We start from the raw sequence: 15,018 nt of genomic DNA on the forward strand, positions 1-15,018 counted from the left end.
TTAGAGGGAAGTGGGTCAGTTTTGGCAGATAGAGAGCAAGAAGTAGAGAAGAGACTGAAAGATTGAAGACAGTTGTGATAAGAATATATCAAAGTTAGAGGGAAGAGAGGCAGTGTTGGTAGATAGCGAAGGAACGACTGGAGAAGAAAGACAGAGATTTGCAAGTGGCAGTTAGGCCTAAAAAAATTGTTTGCTTCCAGTCGCCCGATTCCACCTAGCTTTGCACCAAACCTTAACTTTTTTTTTTAATTTCCTGGACTGGTGAAGAAAGGCATGCAGAGATTTGCAAGTGGCAGTTATGAAGATATTGATATTGTATTTATGGCAAAACTCAAGTTCAGTTTCTAGAACAAACAGAAAATTTATAATTACATAGATGAGTTCATGTATCATTTAAATGAATGTCTATTGAGAGCAAGAGTGAAAATTGGTCTTGGTGGTTCAATCTAATAAAGGCAAACTATGGATGTGACAATATTACAGACGTATGCAGAGGGTGGTGTGGGCAACATGTGGAAGATATTTGGATTCCAATCACTGAGCAGTTTTGAAAAATAAAAGATTGCTTTGTTATTAATGATAAACTAGTTTCATATTCCATTGTGTAAGTTTTTTTCTTTGTAGTAACTCAACTTTATTTGATAATACACATAATTATTTATATGGATTTCAAAGCCACACCATCAGTTTGTGTGCATCATTCTATAAAGCCAAAGCACACAGTTCTCCGCGTTGCATCTTGAACGGTGTCGTAAAAGAGACTGTGATTTACAATGATGTATATTTAAAAAATGATGAGGCAAGTGTGAAGGCTTACATGGATTTTGAAGTAAATCGTAACTATTTTAACTTTTACCATGCTTTTTCACAGGCAAGAGAGACATTTTTGGCAGACAGAGAGGGAGATGTTGAGAAGAGAGAAGGAAAGCTTGACGAAAAGCCAAAGCACATAGTTCTCCACGTAGCATCTTGAACGGTGTCGTAAAAGAGATTGTGATTTACAATGATGTATATAAAAGAAAATATGAGGCAAAGGTATGAAGGCTTACATGGATTTTGAAGTAAATCGTAACTATTTTAACTTTTTCCATGCTTTTTCACGGGCAAGAGAGACATTTATGGCGGATAGAGAGGAAGATGTTGAGAAGAGAGAAGGAATGCTTGACGAAAAGCTAAAGCACATAGTTCTCCGCGCTGCATCTGGACGGTGTCGTAAAAGAGATTATGATTTACGATATATGATGTCTATATAAAAAATGATGAGGCAAAGGTATGAAGGCTTACATGGATTTTGAAGTAAATTGTAACTATTTTAATTTTTTCCATGCTTTTTCACAGGCAAGAGAGACATTCTTGGCAGACAGAGAGGGAGAGAAGGAATGCATGAAGAAAGGCATTTGAAAAGGATAGATTAACAGTTTTGGCAGATAGGGAGGAGTAGAGAAGAGACAAAGAAAGATTGAAGACATTTGAAAAAAATAGATTAAAGTTAGATGCATAAGAGTTGGTGTTGGTAGATAGAGAACAAAAGACTGGCAAAGGAAGGCAGTGATTTGCAAGTGGCAGTTATGAAGAGATTGAAATTACGTCAAATTTCTTGAACATGGGGCAGTTATGAGAGGTTGATACTGATGTCAAAAAATTCAATTTCTAGAACAAACAAAAGGCATGAAGGTTTACATTTTAACCTTTTTTTCATGCAAAAGATGTTTATGGTCAGGGGCTAAACTAGGGTCGAGTTATTAGAAGACTTTTTTTTTATGTTCAAAGAATTTCTCTCCATGGGGTTGATAAAGACTGGCATCATTCCCAGTGTTAAGAAATGTCTCCATAACTTCAACTGATATTAGCATGGAAGTATTACACACTATATAAGGAAAGCTCTTGTTTAAAAGTTGTTGATCCATTCCGATCCTATCCTGTTGATGTCGCCACCTAGCAAAATGTTATGTACAATGGTTAGACGACTGGACAGACTCGTTGTTGGGGCTGGTCTCTCTGCTAGGGGTACACAGATTGTAATGACGTCATCAGTCCGGGTGTATCAGCCTGCCCTATATAATAAAGGAAAAGTGAGAATAGACCGTGTCCGCAATAGCTGATCTGTCCGTCTATACTGGGGGTGAGCAGTGTATCTCGTACAGTTTTACACAAACTCACAGGTGAAATTCTAGTTTATAACAAGTCTTGAAAGAAGGGAGTTAACTAATTTTGTATTTTGTATAATTGAAGCATGGATGTATTATTTCATTTCCCCTCCACTGTTTGTGATTCTTTCGTGGATATCTGGCTTTTTATGTCAATGTCAGAGTCCACACAACTACGTTTTAGTTATGTTTGAATTGTGTATGTCCCATGTGGACGAACCATCAGAGCTGTCGTTTAACATGCAGAAATTATACCAACTTGACAGCTGGACCCATTTACAACTGATCTAAATGTTTATCACATATAAAGTTTCTACAAATACGGTCGAGATCAAATAAACATGGATTACCAACTTGATGACTAGGATTATTTATACTAAATCCTGACTGTGTAATATTAAATCTTCACAATACAGATTGTCATTCAAAAGTCAGCATGCATATTTATTCGAACACATATAGTAATACAGAAAAAATGAAAATTAATATTAATAAAATAGTAATCATTTTTGTAAAGAAATAAATAAAAAAAAGAAATAATCTTATAAAATTGAAACATATGCATTAAATAAGTTATAAATATAGGTGTCTTCATGAAAGTTTAATTCGGTAGGGCTGCTAACAAATGTCACATATGATCAAAGTTGTCTCCCCATTGGAACTATCCGACGTGTTCCCATGGATACGAAAATTATGGATTTTCGATATAAATTCGCTTAACCTCTCTAATGGATATGACTAGTAATGTAAAGGCCTAAAAAAATATTGTTTGATTCCGGTTACCCGACTCCATCTAGCTTTTCACTGCCGACCCTAAACCTTTTTTTACGTATTCCAGAAAAAAAAATCGCAAAAATTGTGTGAAGTCTCACGAGAAATAATAGTGGATGCACAAACTGTAAACGCTGTGACCATTTGGAAAACAGTGGAAAACCTTAACTAGACATTAACACACACAAAAATGAATAATAAAAATATAAAATAAAAAATCTACCCACCCCACCTATTCTAAAATTGAGCGTAACCGGAACCATAGTTTTTTTTTTATTAGACCTAATGAAAGATCACCGTGTTCTAATTCACCCAACAGTCCGGGGTTTAATAGGATCATCGACAAATTCGTGTGCCCAAGGAACATATTTTCTTTCACTGTTCCTATGAGTATGAACTAAGTTGCAAAGGCTAGATCTTCTCTGGCGCCCGGCTTGTAAATCCTTACCTCGTACATGCTGTATAATCCAAAAGCTGCCTCGGTCGCGAGACTTGTCTTGGTCGGCAAGTACAATTACTATTCTTACTTCCTCTTTTTCTGTTGCCACGATGACGACGTTGTTGTTCCGAAGTATCACTTAAATTCGCGGGTGAACTTCAATCTGAATCGCAGACGGTACATGAAACGTCATGCCGTCAGAAAGCTCGGCGCTGGAAATTTGCCATTTCCCGCCATGAATAACTTTGCTACAAAGTGCTGCAAGACGCGATCTTTGCGGAGATCCGACTGATCGTTGAATTTTGTTGGCCTGTGTCTTGCCTCGAAACCTGCTCCATAAGGGCGTCCATCTGTCTCTGAATGTTGTTATCCATATTACCATTAAAACATTAAGTTGCTCTATCATGTCTCTCTTATGATCACCTGAGAACTACGACAGTGAGAGGCCGTCAGGCCGAACAGCTCGCCGTTCGAGCAACTTCAAGAGCGCCTGTAGGCTGTAGTGTAGGCAGGTTGACCAGCCTTCAATTTCCTTCGTATCCGTCATCTTGAAAGAACAAAAAAGTCAACTCAAACATCGATGTCCATTGGTATCCCACACGTTGGGCAAAGTCTTAGTGACGTTTAGCGGTGTTTTGGGTAAATTCCGAACTTTTTGCAGAAAGACATCGGTGAATTGTGTTGCTGAAACAGCAAGCAAAGTTCGAGTGATTGGAGCATGCGCAGAACTAAGCGCACGTATTCAAATAAAATGTGTATCATATGGGCTGAGCTCTTTAAAAACAAATCACCAAATTTCTGGTGCGGAGTATATTGAGGGCAATGACCTGGAGAAACTTGTCATTGATACAGAAAATAAAGTAAGTATTTGACTTAGGGGTAAAGCCATTTCATTTCGTTGGGGGGGGGGGGGTTGCAGGATTGATAGCAAACTAGACTCCATTTTTTTTGCTAAGAGTAAGAAGGAATGTACAACATTAAAAAAAAATGCTTTAAATTCGACTTTTGGCTGCACGATGCAACATGTCATGTAACTTTATTTTGAATTTCATCATAACAAGAGACATACATTATGATTGTAGCTTATAACAAAAGTAAAATGTAACAAATGAATGCAGCTAAGGGAGCCAAGTGGGGAGGGTCCAGGGGAGGGTATGGGAGGAGGTTCCCCTATCCTGCCCCCGACAGTCTAAAGATGCTATGAATAATCTAAAACAGAAAGGACTCAAGGCCTTATTCTCATTGCAATCTTGATTAAGTTCCGACCCAAATCTTAGTATTCCAGTATAAATGTCTCTATTTGATAAATTAATTTTCTATATGGTCATAATATCTATATCTACATGTACATCTACATCTTATCTCATCCAAGCCTTGAAAATGTTCATCAGGTTGGCAAAACAAAGTACTATATTTTATCTTATCTTACGCTAGTTTGTTTCTGTATGCAAGGTAGATCATGCAGTGTTGCATGAAGTTTGTGCTATTCATTAAGGATAGTGATGACTTTGTGCTCTTGAGAACTGAGTTTGATTGCTACACAGTCTGGTTGTATATTCTCCAGTTGTGGATACTTATCCATGCAGTATCCTATGCTGCAACCTAGGATGAAACATACATGCACTGTACATTGTGTTATAATCTTATGATTTAAGTTTAATAACTAGACAGATGTCCATTCACATCCTTGTAAAAATTTAATGCATAGGTGGACAGTGAAATTAAGCAAAACTTTGTTATAAGGTGTCGTCACTCGGGAAAGCAATAACTATCACATAAAAATGTCTTTTTAGAAGACATACAGTTACAACCTATGAATAAATCTGGTTGTGTTTGTGAGAACTTGACAACAGGTATTGTCTAAGTATTGACAGTAAATGTGACTGTATCTGCAAACATTTGAAATTCAATTCAACTATCAAACTTAAGTGGATAGTTTGAAATAAGCATCATGGAATTTTGTACTTCACAGACAGAGTCTTAAAAATATTCAATTGTTTCAAAACAAAGTTACTTGGTACTAATTGTTGTTTACCTGTATGATTTATCCAATGGAATCGATCAACAACAAACCATGTTGATTGAAAGAAATTCGGATCGCGTCGTATCGCATATCTATGTAAATTGCAGGCGTTGTCGTATATGACAAGGGATGGTGCTAGAAGAAGAAAAGAATGAAATGTAGTTTATAGTAAAAATTAATATTATGTTTTGTTATCTCTAAGTATGGAAGAAACTGTGAATAGAAATCAATTCAATCTCCTATTTTTGATGTGTGAATTGGAAAATATTTCAGACTCTCATATTATTTCAACATTAACCTCTCTATTGGATATGACTAGTAATGTAAGGCTTACAAAGAAATAATTGTTTGATTCCAGTTACCCAACCCCACCTAGCTTTTCACTGCCAACCCTAAACTTTTTTTTACGACCTCAAGAAACAAATAATTCAACATGTGTCATATTAGTCCGAGTTATTTATTTATATCAATTCAAATCTATAAGCAAGTTCATTTGTGGGCTATTAGAATTTATTCAGCAAGGTTGCTACAGTGTTCTAGAAATGTGCTAAAAATAAGTAAATTGTGGTACGATGGTTTAAAAGTAAACCAACCCCTTTATTTTCACATTAATGAATCATAGTTTCCATGGATACAACTTACTCAATTCAACAGGGAATATATACTTACAATTATCAAACAATATATTTAGTATGTGAGTAAAGTTAGTTATCACACAACAGTAAAACATAATAACTACACTGTTGATTAAGATTTTACCTTTGACAAACCGGGTCTTCATTAATGTGAACGGCAGATAATGAGATTTGGTGACTCCAGGTTTTCCATGACTTGAAATCCATAGCATATTCCTGTAATATAAAAAAGTGACGAAGTTAAAAAAAAAAAAAAATAAAGGGGATATGTATATTTTGGCTTTCCAGTTTAAATAGCAAACATGAATACAGCTGAAGCGTTTGTATATTGTTTTAGACAAGGGACCGTGCTCATCCCTGTAACAGTCACATATAACTACATCAGGGTTGTGCACATAACTGTAGCAGCCCATTATAAAAATGTATACGTACCTTACCAGCTATGTTAACGTTCCTGGAAGGTCAGTATAAAATATTTAAAGTAGTGAGAATTTGATCAAATTTGATTTTTTTTTACAAAACATATTTATCATATTCTTAGAAATTGAAAAGAAAAAAAAATGAGGTTGCCACTCAAGTTTTTTTTTTTTTTTTTTTTTTTTTAGAAATGTGGTCTTCCTTATATTATAATTTGCATGAGTATTTTACCATGTCCAATATCTTTCCTTGTGTAAAAAGTGGTATCTTATACTTAAACCTGTTTTTTAAAAAGATTTTCAGGGTATTTACTATAAGCCTGGTCAAATGATTATATTGCAAAAATACTATATATTTATTGAAATATCTGTCTTCTTGTAATGTCGCTTTAATAACATAGATGTAGACATATTCATGTACTTCTTGAAAATAGAGCAAAAATTGTTGGTTGCCTCATTCTTTTTGTGCTAATGAATTTATCAACCCTGTCCGGGCATACCCAGGACGCCATTCTAAACTTCTGTACTCTCCCAATCTCACCGCATGAGGGCGCTAAACCACAGTAAAACAACTGTCTCCTTTTCTTGCACCCTGGTCAAAGGAAAATTAGTAACAACTTATCTTTGCTCAATGGCTATTGTGACAACTATTATGTCAAACTAACTGTAGTCTGAAGTCTATATGTATAAGAATGGGCCAGTTGAGCACATTCTCTCGCTTGGTTGGATATTAATTTTGCCCTATGCATTTTTATTAAACTTTTAACCTTTTCTGGTAGGCACTCTCTGGATTTATTTTAAAACAACTGTTGTTTTTACAAGGCGATATTTTGAAGGATTTAGTATGAAATGACTATGGAAACAACTCAAAAATAATGTTTATGTAAAATGGTGTGCACTTGCGAAGTTGCATTTTCTCTACTAATTCTTAACAAATAGTAAAATTATCATTGTCACCAAATATGCCAACAGCCTGTAAAATGTATGACTTAATGCAGCAATATGATATGATGTGCATGTCATTTGTTCTTTACAATCTGTAAGAAGGAATTGTACATTTATATTATCATTTCAATCAAACATACCAGGTGAATGCAGAACACTAAAAATGCCTGGTAGCAGGGATAGATGCCTAAACTTCCTTTTAGTACACTTGTGCACTTCATTATTGATATTGGCCATATTGTACAACCCTCTTTGTCTACACATTGTAGATTTGGGAAGAACATCTAAGTAGAGTCTGTGTCTACATTTGCATATATATGTTTGTTATGCTCAGCTTCATTGTTGTTGACAGTGTTGTGGTTGTTGTCAAATGGCACATATGTGAATTGAAGTAATTCTTCAAACAATATTTGGACTAACATCGGAACATCACCAAGATTGTGAAGCAAATCAAACAGTTCTGGACATTGTTCCTGTAAAGTTTTTAATACTTCAAGGTAACTGAATATTGTGGAATAATTGTGGTAGCAGTCTTTCACTTGCCAGGGTGGATGTAAAAGTCCGCATACAGGGATGCTTGCACTTAGGCATCAAATAAATGGCCTCCATTCTGTGGCAATGATCCACTTATCAGACCTGACAGGACGTGTTCTGCCATCAGTCTTACAAGTAAAGTAGTCATTGCAGGTTGATATTTTTAGTTCCCACTGAGTTGAAGAAGTTCAATCTCAGACAATCCATTTTGCTCATTGCAATACAACCTTAACACTTCATGTGTTTGAAAATGAACAACTTATCGCTGTATTGTACCTAATAAATTTGAAAACATAATTAAATTACTAATAGCATTCCATGCATATACAAGCCAGAACAAGGCTTCCCAGAAGACTTAGAACAGTAGTGTAGGGAGCCTTCATAAATTACAGGGTCACGGGTGGGATGAGGGAAGGGGGTCTGAAGGTAGGGTGGGTCACTTTTTAGCTCCACTGTCAAAGACAGTCAGTAGCCCCATCTACAAAATGTACACTGCACTAAAAATCTTACCCGAGATAGGATTCAGTATGGTAGTATTTATTTAGCACAGGCCAGTACAATATCTTTGGTACTATTTATTTAGCAGGACTGTCTATAGTCTGTGACTGTCAAGGCCAGTGCAGTATCTTTGGTAGTATTTATTTAGTAGGACTGCATAGTCTGTGACTGGCAAAGGCCAGTATAATTATCTTTGATAGTATTTATTTAGTAGGACTGTCTATAATCTGACTGTCAAAGGCCAGACTATAGTGGGTTATTGTCTGATGAAATGGTACTAAACATTGGTGCTCCCCAAGGTTGTGTATATATTATCACCCATGCATAAATATCGGATAAAATCGATAAAGAGACATTGTACTGTCGTCTTTCAGTTTTCACAATAGAAATAATATAATGTGTTAAGAAAGATAGCAAATGGCATATATTTGTTTTTCAAATATCCATTTACAGTCAGTCCACAAATATTTGCCACAATCCCCCTTTCTTCATGTGTTATTGACCATTCTACACTTACACAGTAAAACATGTGGCATCGGTCGACTAACAAATCAATGCATGCGCAGTTAACTTTGGGCCCATTTTGTGCTAGCACAAAATTTACCCTGCAAAACAAAATTGTGAAAGTAATCTCTTTCAACTTTTTGAATTTATATTTTGAGTATTCAAATTGTCATATTCGTGCATGGACTAAATACCTTTGAAGAAAATATGAAGTTAGTAGTGAAAGATCTAATTGGCTGTCACTACTACTGAGGTTGATGATACGGGTAAATGTGAAAACAGCACATTGGATATGTTGATAACCGCTGAATGAAACAAACAAAAGAGATCACAAACGTAAATTACTTTTGATAAACATAAAACGTATTTCTGTAGTACATTTTTGTACTTTCAATCGACGATGTTGACGTCACAGTTTTTACCTCATAGCATGGGTTTGTTCTGCGTCTTGCATTCTATGACCATATGTTTGTCTAGAAGAACACTTTATAATTGAGCATTCACATGGTAACTTTGTTCTGGTATGGAAAAGATTCAGTCTTAGTTTCATCAGTCTTTAGTTCGAAGCAGTGCGATAGTTTCAGTCCGTAAAATACAAACTGTATCACTATGTTCTCTCAATTTAGTTCACGATATTAAGGTTTACATATTATATGTGTGCATTTCCGATAACCCAACCAAACCTAGTTTATGCTACCAACCCTAAACAAGTTATTCTCTTTCTGTATAAATTCAAAATTGTGTTTGCATTCAAAACAGCTAGAAAAAATGGCGAAACTTTACTTATATTTAAGTACCATTTAGTATCAATTTTTAAGTCCCTTCCCAGAGAAACCAGGTCTTTTCAAACTGTAAGCCTAGATATACAGAGCAGTCTGCATATTGGGTCTGTCTACTAATTAAAAGCTTCACATCTAATTGTGTTCAACTTCTTTTGAATTCACATCTCATCGTTAAACACAGAGGGTATTGTCACCAACACCTATCTTGTCTCTTGGCCTAAAGCACAAAACATTATCAAAATAAAATATCCACCTAACTATACTATTTTCTGAAGTCATGTTATCGGAAACAAACTTTGTGTGTTGTTTTTGATAAATTCATTAAATAATTAATTGAATTCATTTTTTGGTAAATTTTGGGTAAAATTGAGATATTATTTGGTTTATAAAATAAAGCGACCTTTCTATTTAAAATGGCGACAATATCATGATTAGAAATCGTGTAGTGGTAAGTCGAGAATTACTGTATATGTCAAATTGTCTATATTGACTGAAAAAAAAGTGGGAAATACAGAAGAAAGGCATGGTATTGTTTGAAGATTTGGTTGAATAACATTTGTGTATTCACCATTTACAGGCTGATGGTGGAAAATTGATGCTATGTGATTTTGGATTTTTTGGTTGCATTGGATCAACCGATAATATTGGTGATGCAACAATGCAAAACATGTCGCCTGAGGCAGTCATGGTGGTGTGTTAAACTTTACAGCCATCGCTTGATGTATGGTCGATAGTAGCAACCATTATATAGAAACGTTTATCGTAGACCTGCCAGGGCCAGGAATTATAGAAGACGATATTGAAGTCGTAGTTGACACTTGCCTCCAGAAATATTATAATGTATACCCCAGTGGATTGAACGAAATTGGTGGTTATACCTTGGTCGAGATATTAGTCATGTTACTAAGCCCCTAACATGAGGGCAGGCCTGGCTGAACTACTTTCAAAGTTTGATAATTTAATTCTCGAGTATGATAATGAAATATATGAATATAATTATTTTTTGTTTAAAGTGGCCATATGGATGAGGATTGGGTATATATTTTGGATTTTTAATTTATAAAACAATTTTATCATGGCTTCCTACTTGGAAAATCAATGTGAAACAACATATGACAAGTCCTTGTTTGGAACTTAATACATTGCAAAAAGCTAAAACATACACAAAAACTTTGTTATTGTACGTACAATAACAAACATTTTACACATTTATTAATCTTTTGCAATTTTATTGTGTTACAAATTTAAACAAGGACTTGGTCTATGTTGTTTCATATTGATTTTCCAAGTAGGAAGCCATGATAAAATTGTTTTATAAATTAAAAATCCAAAATAAATATCAAATTCTCATCCATATGGCCACTTTAAATTTTGAGACTTTATTATAGTTAAGGTATTAAAAGATTACTTTTAACGTTTTTATTGTATTTTCGATGGACTGTGTATCAATACTTCTCATGTCAAGCAACTGGTTTAATACCATTGCTGATTTTTCCTAAAATCACCTCTGTGTGCATGTGTATAATCAGGTAGTTACCTCTGTATATCATGCATGCCTTGATATCCTTGATAAAGAATTTTGATTTGAACCGTCTGACTGTATTTATGTATTCGGACTGCACAAGATTCCTTCTGCATTTCTATGTATGTATGTATGTATGTATGTATGTATGTATGTATGTATGTATGTATGTATTCATGTGTTTGTGTCTGTCTGCTTACGTCTGTATGTGTTCTCTGTGTTGACTATCTCAATTTTCGATTTTACCAAATTTCATGATCTAAGCTTATGTGATGAAGTAAAGATATTAATTCATGAACTGAGGGACGTTGATGTATATATGTGTGGAGACAGGAGTGTTGTGCCATGGACAACATTGCAAGACCCAGTGCCCAGAGTGTGACACATCATGTCATTCAGTCATGTTGATGGGGGCAGTGTTGCTGTGTGAAGACAGTTAGGAAGGTAATTCATTATCATCTACAGGCAACTTGGTGAAGGCAGCCAGCAGTTCATTGTAACAGTTATCTCCAGGCAACTTTAAATAGAGATTATGAATAGAAATTTTGTTGCATATAATCATTTAAAAACATACACACATATACTAAAAAAAGCATGAATATCTTGCCTTGAACAAATGAACAATTAAAGACTATCAGAATATCTAATCAATTGTCAGTCTTATATGCACAAATGCAGCTTGGTAGTTAGACAGACAGCATGGTAGATAGAAAGAGACAGTTTGTAGATAGAAAGGGCTTGGTATATAGACAAACAATTTGATAGATTGGCAGCATAATAGATAGAAAGAGACTGCTCAGTAGCTAGCCAGACAGAGAAAGACAGCATGATAGCTAGACAGAAACAGACATATTGGTAGATAGACAGAAACAGAAAGATTGGTAGGTAGATAGACAGTGTTGGTAGCTAGACAGAAAGACAGATTGGTAGATAGTGTGGTAGCGAGACAGAAACAGACAGCTTGGTAGATAAACAGTGTGGTAGCTAGACAGAAACAGACAGATTGGTAGATAGACAGTGTGGTAGAGAAAGAGACAGACAGCATGTTAGATAGAAAGACACAGTCACGGTAAATAGAGACAGACAAAAGCTTTATCATGATGTAGTATCATTGAACTTAAGTACACTTTTGCTTACAAAATCAACACAATACACTATCCATTTTTTCACGATAACTTTTTAATATTTTCATGGAGATAATGAATTTCAGTCTTTTCTACAATATTTAATGAACAGTATATTTCAATACAACCAGAAAACCTTTTCTTGGTTTAGAATTCAAAATAAAAGCTTTAAAATAAAAACCACCATAATTCCACAACAAACTGTATGTGAACTAATTTGAAGGAAAATGGAAATATATTTATATTCAAGGTAACAATATGAAGACAAGATTAACATGAAAGTATGATTACATCAGTCTTTCTTTACTGTAGATAATCTTGAGTGTGTCATGAAAATAACAATTTTGGCAAAAATATCTCGTCTGATTTGGAGTACCGAGGAGACATAAAACTGTTCATGTGAGCTAACATCTGCGATGTATTCAGGAGACAAAATACTTTATTATTGTTTGGCCAGAGTTACCTGGGCCTTTCTAGGACAGTATGGTATATGTTGAGCACAAAAAAAAAAAAAAAAAATAGTAGCACATTTAACAGAGAATCCTTGCATTTATTGTTGACATTATGATTTGCATAACTCGGGGCTCGAAATTAACTTTTTTCTTTGGTAGTCTGAGTGGGCTACCAGTTTCAGAAATTGGTAGCCCAAGGATTGTGACCAGTAGTTTGATATTTCTTGAACTGAATACAGATTTCCTCTATGTGCATTATTACATATAAAATACCTTCATGTCCATAAATCTTCTATCTTCATCACATAATCAGTGGTAGCCTGAGTGGGCTATCAGCTGCAAACATGGTAGCCCCATGACTAGAATTGACAGTTTGTGGGCATAGGACTACTGGTAATTTTGAGACCTATAATAACTATGTTACACAGTTTACAGCACTGTCGGGATGCAAGAATGTCTGCAAGCTGGTTATTTACCGATTTACAAATCTTATGCTGCCAAGGGGAACTTTGACCTCTGACCTTAAGTTATTTTGCACTTATCAATATTGGTCACATAATTGACTGCAGTACCATTGTCTAAATATCATGAACAATTCTCAATACATGCAATAGCATTTTACCTCATGCTAGAGGGTCAAAATAGAAGAACAAGGTTGACTTATTCTCAGTACTTGCAAATAGCATTTTACCTAATGCTAGCGGGTCAAAATAGAACAAGAAGATCAACTTATTCCTACGTGCACCAATAGTAATGCATGTGAAGCATGTGGAGTGGAAGTTTCGTGTCCTGAATGCACCCCTGGTGCACTGTTTGTGGCATCATGCCTTACAATAGTGCCCTCTAGTGGTATAAATGGGAAACTTGAAAATCTATTTTTGGATTTAGAGACAATACCCACCTCATATCTTGTGTTGTCTATTTTTTTGTTAATCAGCTGATGTTTAAATCGAGAAAAAACGATAAGATCTCACTGACACAGAACTACTGCAGCAAGAGGTATGGAAAGACATTTTGATCTGTTTTGTTGCCAAAAAATGTCAAATGTACCATTATTTCTTTCATTATAATAAAAATAATAAACCTGCATTTGTCTTTGACTACTACAGGAATAGAAAGGACCTGAAAAAATGTCAGGAAAAAATCTTAGAATTATTTTTTCACCAACCGATATTTTTTGAACAAAACAACAAATTCTGATGGTAAATACACCATATTCCAGTTGCCACTACGAATGTTGATCACAAGCTATTGTCTGGGCCATATGTTGGAGCCGAGCGTGACTATCAGAATAATTGAGCATTGTAGCATAAAGACAGCAGACACAAAGTTTGTAACTAATTTTCCGTGTTGTTCTCACTGTATTGATTTATAAGCAATTACCCAGTGTGCCCTCTATTAAAGCCAATTTGACACGCCACTGACATACACAATTTCTAGTGATGCAACAAAATTTGGTATTCCTCTATCTCTTACTATGTGATGATGACTCACAAGAAATCCCAGTTCTTATCATTTTGACTCACAACAACAAAATTTAGCTATCCTTAGAGGGCACACTGCGGCTATACTACCTGTAATCAAAACATATCAGTCCTAACCACTACATTGTCATGCTCTTTTAGGAATACACACAGTTCTTTTACACGTTTTGTTTAAGCTTCATTCACCGTCATATGATCAGCAGTCATGACAAAATATTATCCCTCCCTTTGCCAAACGAGGGCACCCTATTGCAATCCTTACTTTTGAAAAAGGCCTGAACTTCAGTGCCAGCAATATGGCATCTTACACATGACAGCACAAGACTTATATTTGAGGTCTTAAAAACAATTCTTCAGACAGTCTGCCAGACAATTCACTTTGAAAGTATTATCACAAGGAACAACACTTTTTGTTGACATATTGATAGAAACATAAAAAAAAATAATTGGTAAAGTTCAGGTAATGGAATTGTGCAAAATATTTGACCTTTGACCTAGATGTGGGGTGACCTCTGACATCAAAGACCTTGTCTATAATTTTGTCAATCAGATAATCACTGTTACGATCTTAAAATCTTCATAATCATAACTATTGTTTCTTGTTATGGGTTGTGAAGTGTGTAAGCCTGCACTATCGGCAACTGGAATGTTTCTTGACACTTTTGTTAAATATAATGACTTCCTCATAATATTGGACACCCTGAACAGTATTGAATCACTTATTGGTAAATGTATTTGCGTG

This window comes from Glandiceps talaboti, chromosome 10 (assembly GCF_964340395.1).
Source record: "Glandiceps talaboti chromosome 10, keGlaTala1.1, whole genome shotgun sequence".
Lineage (NCBI taxonomy): Eukaryota > Metazoa > Hemichordata > Enteropneusta > Spengelidae > Glandiceps > Glandiceps talaboti.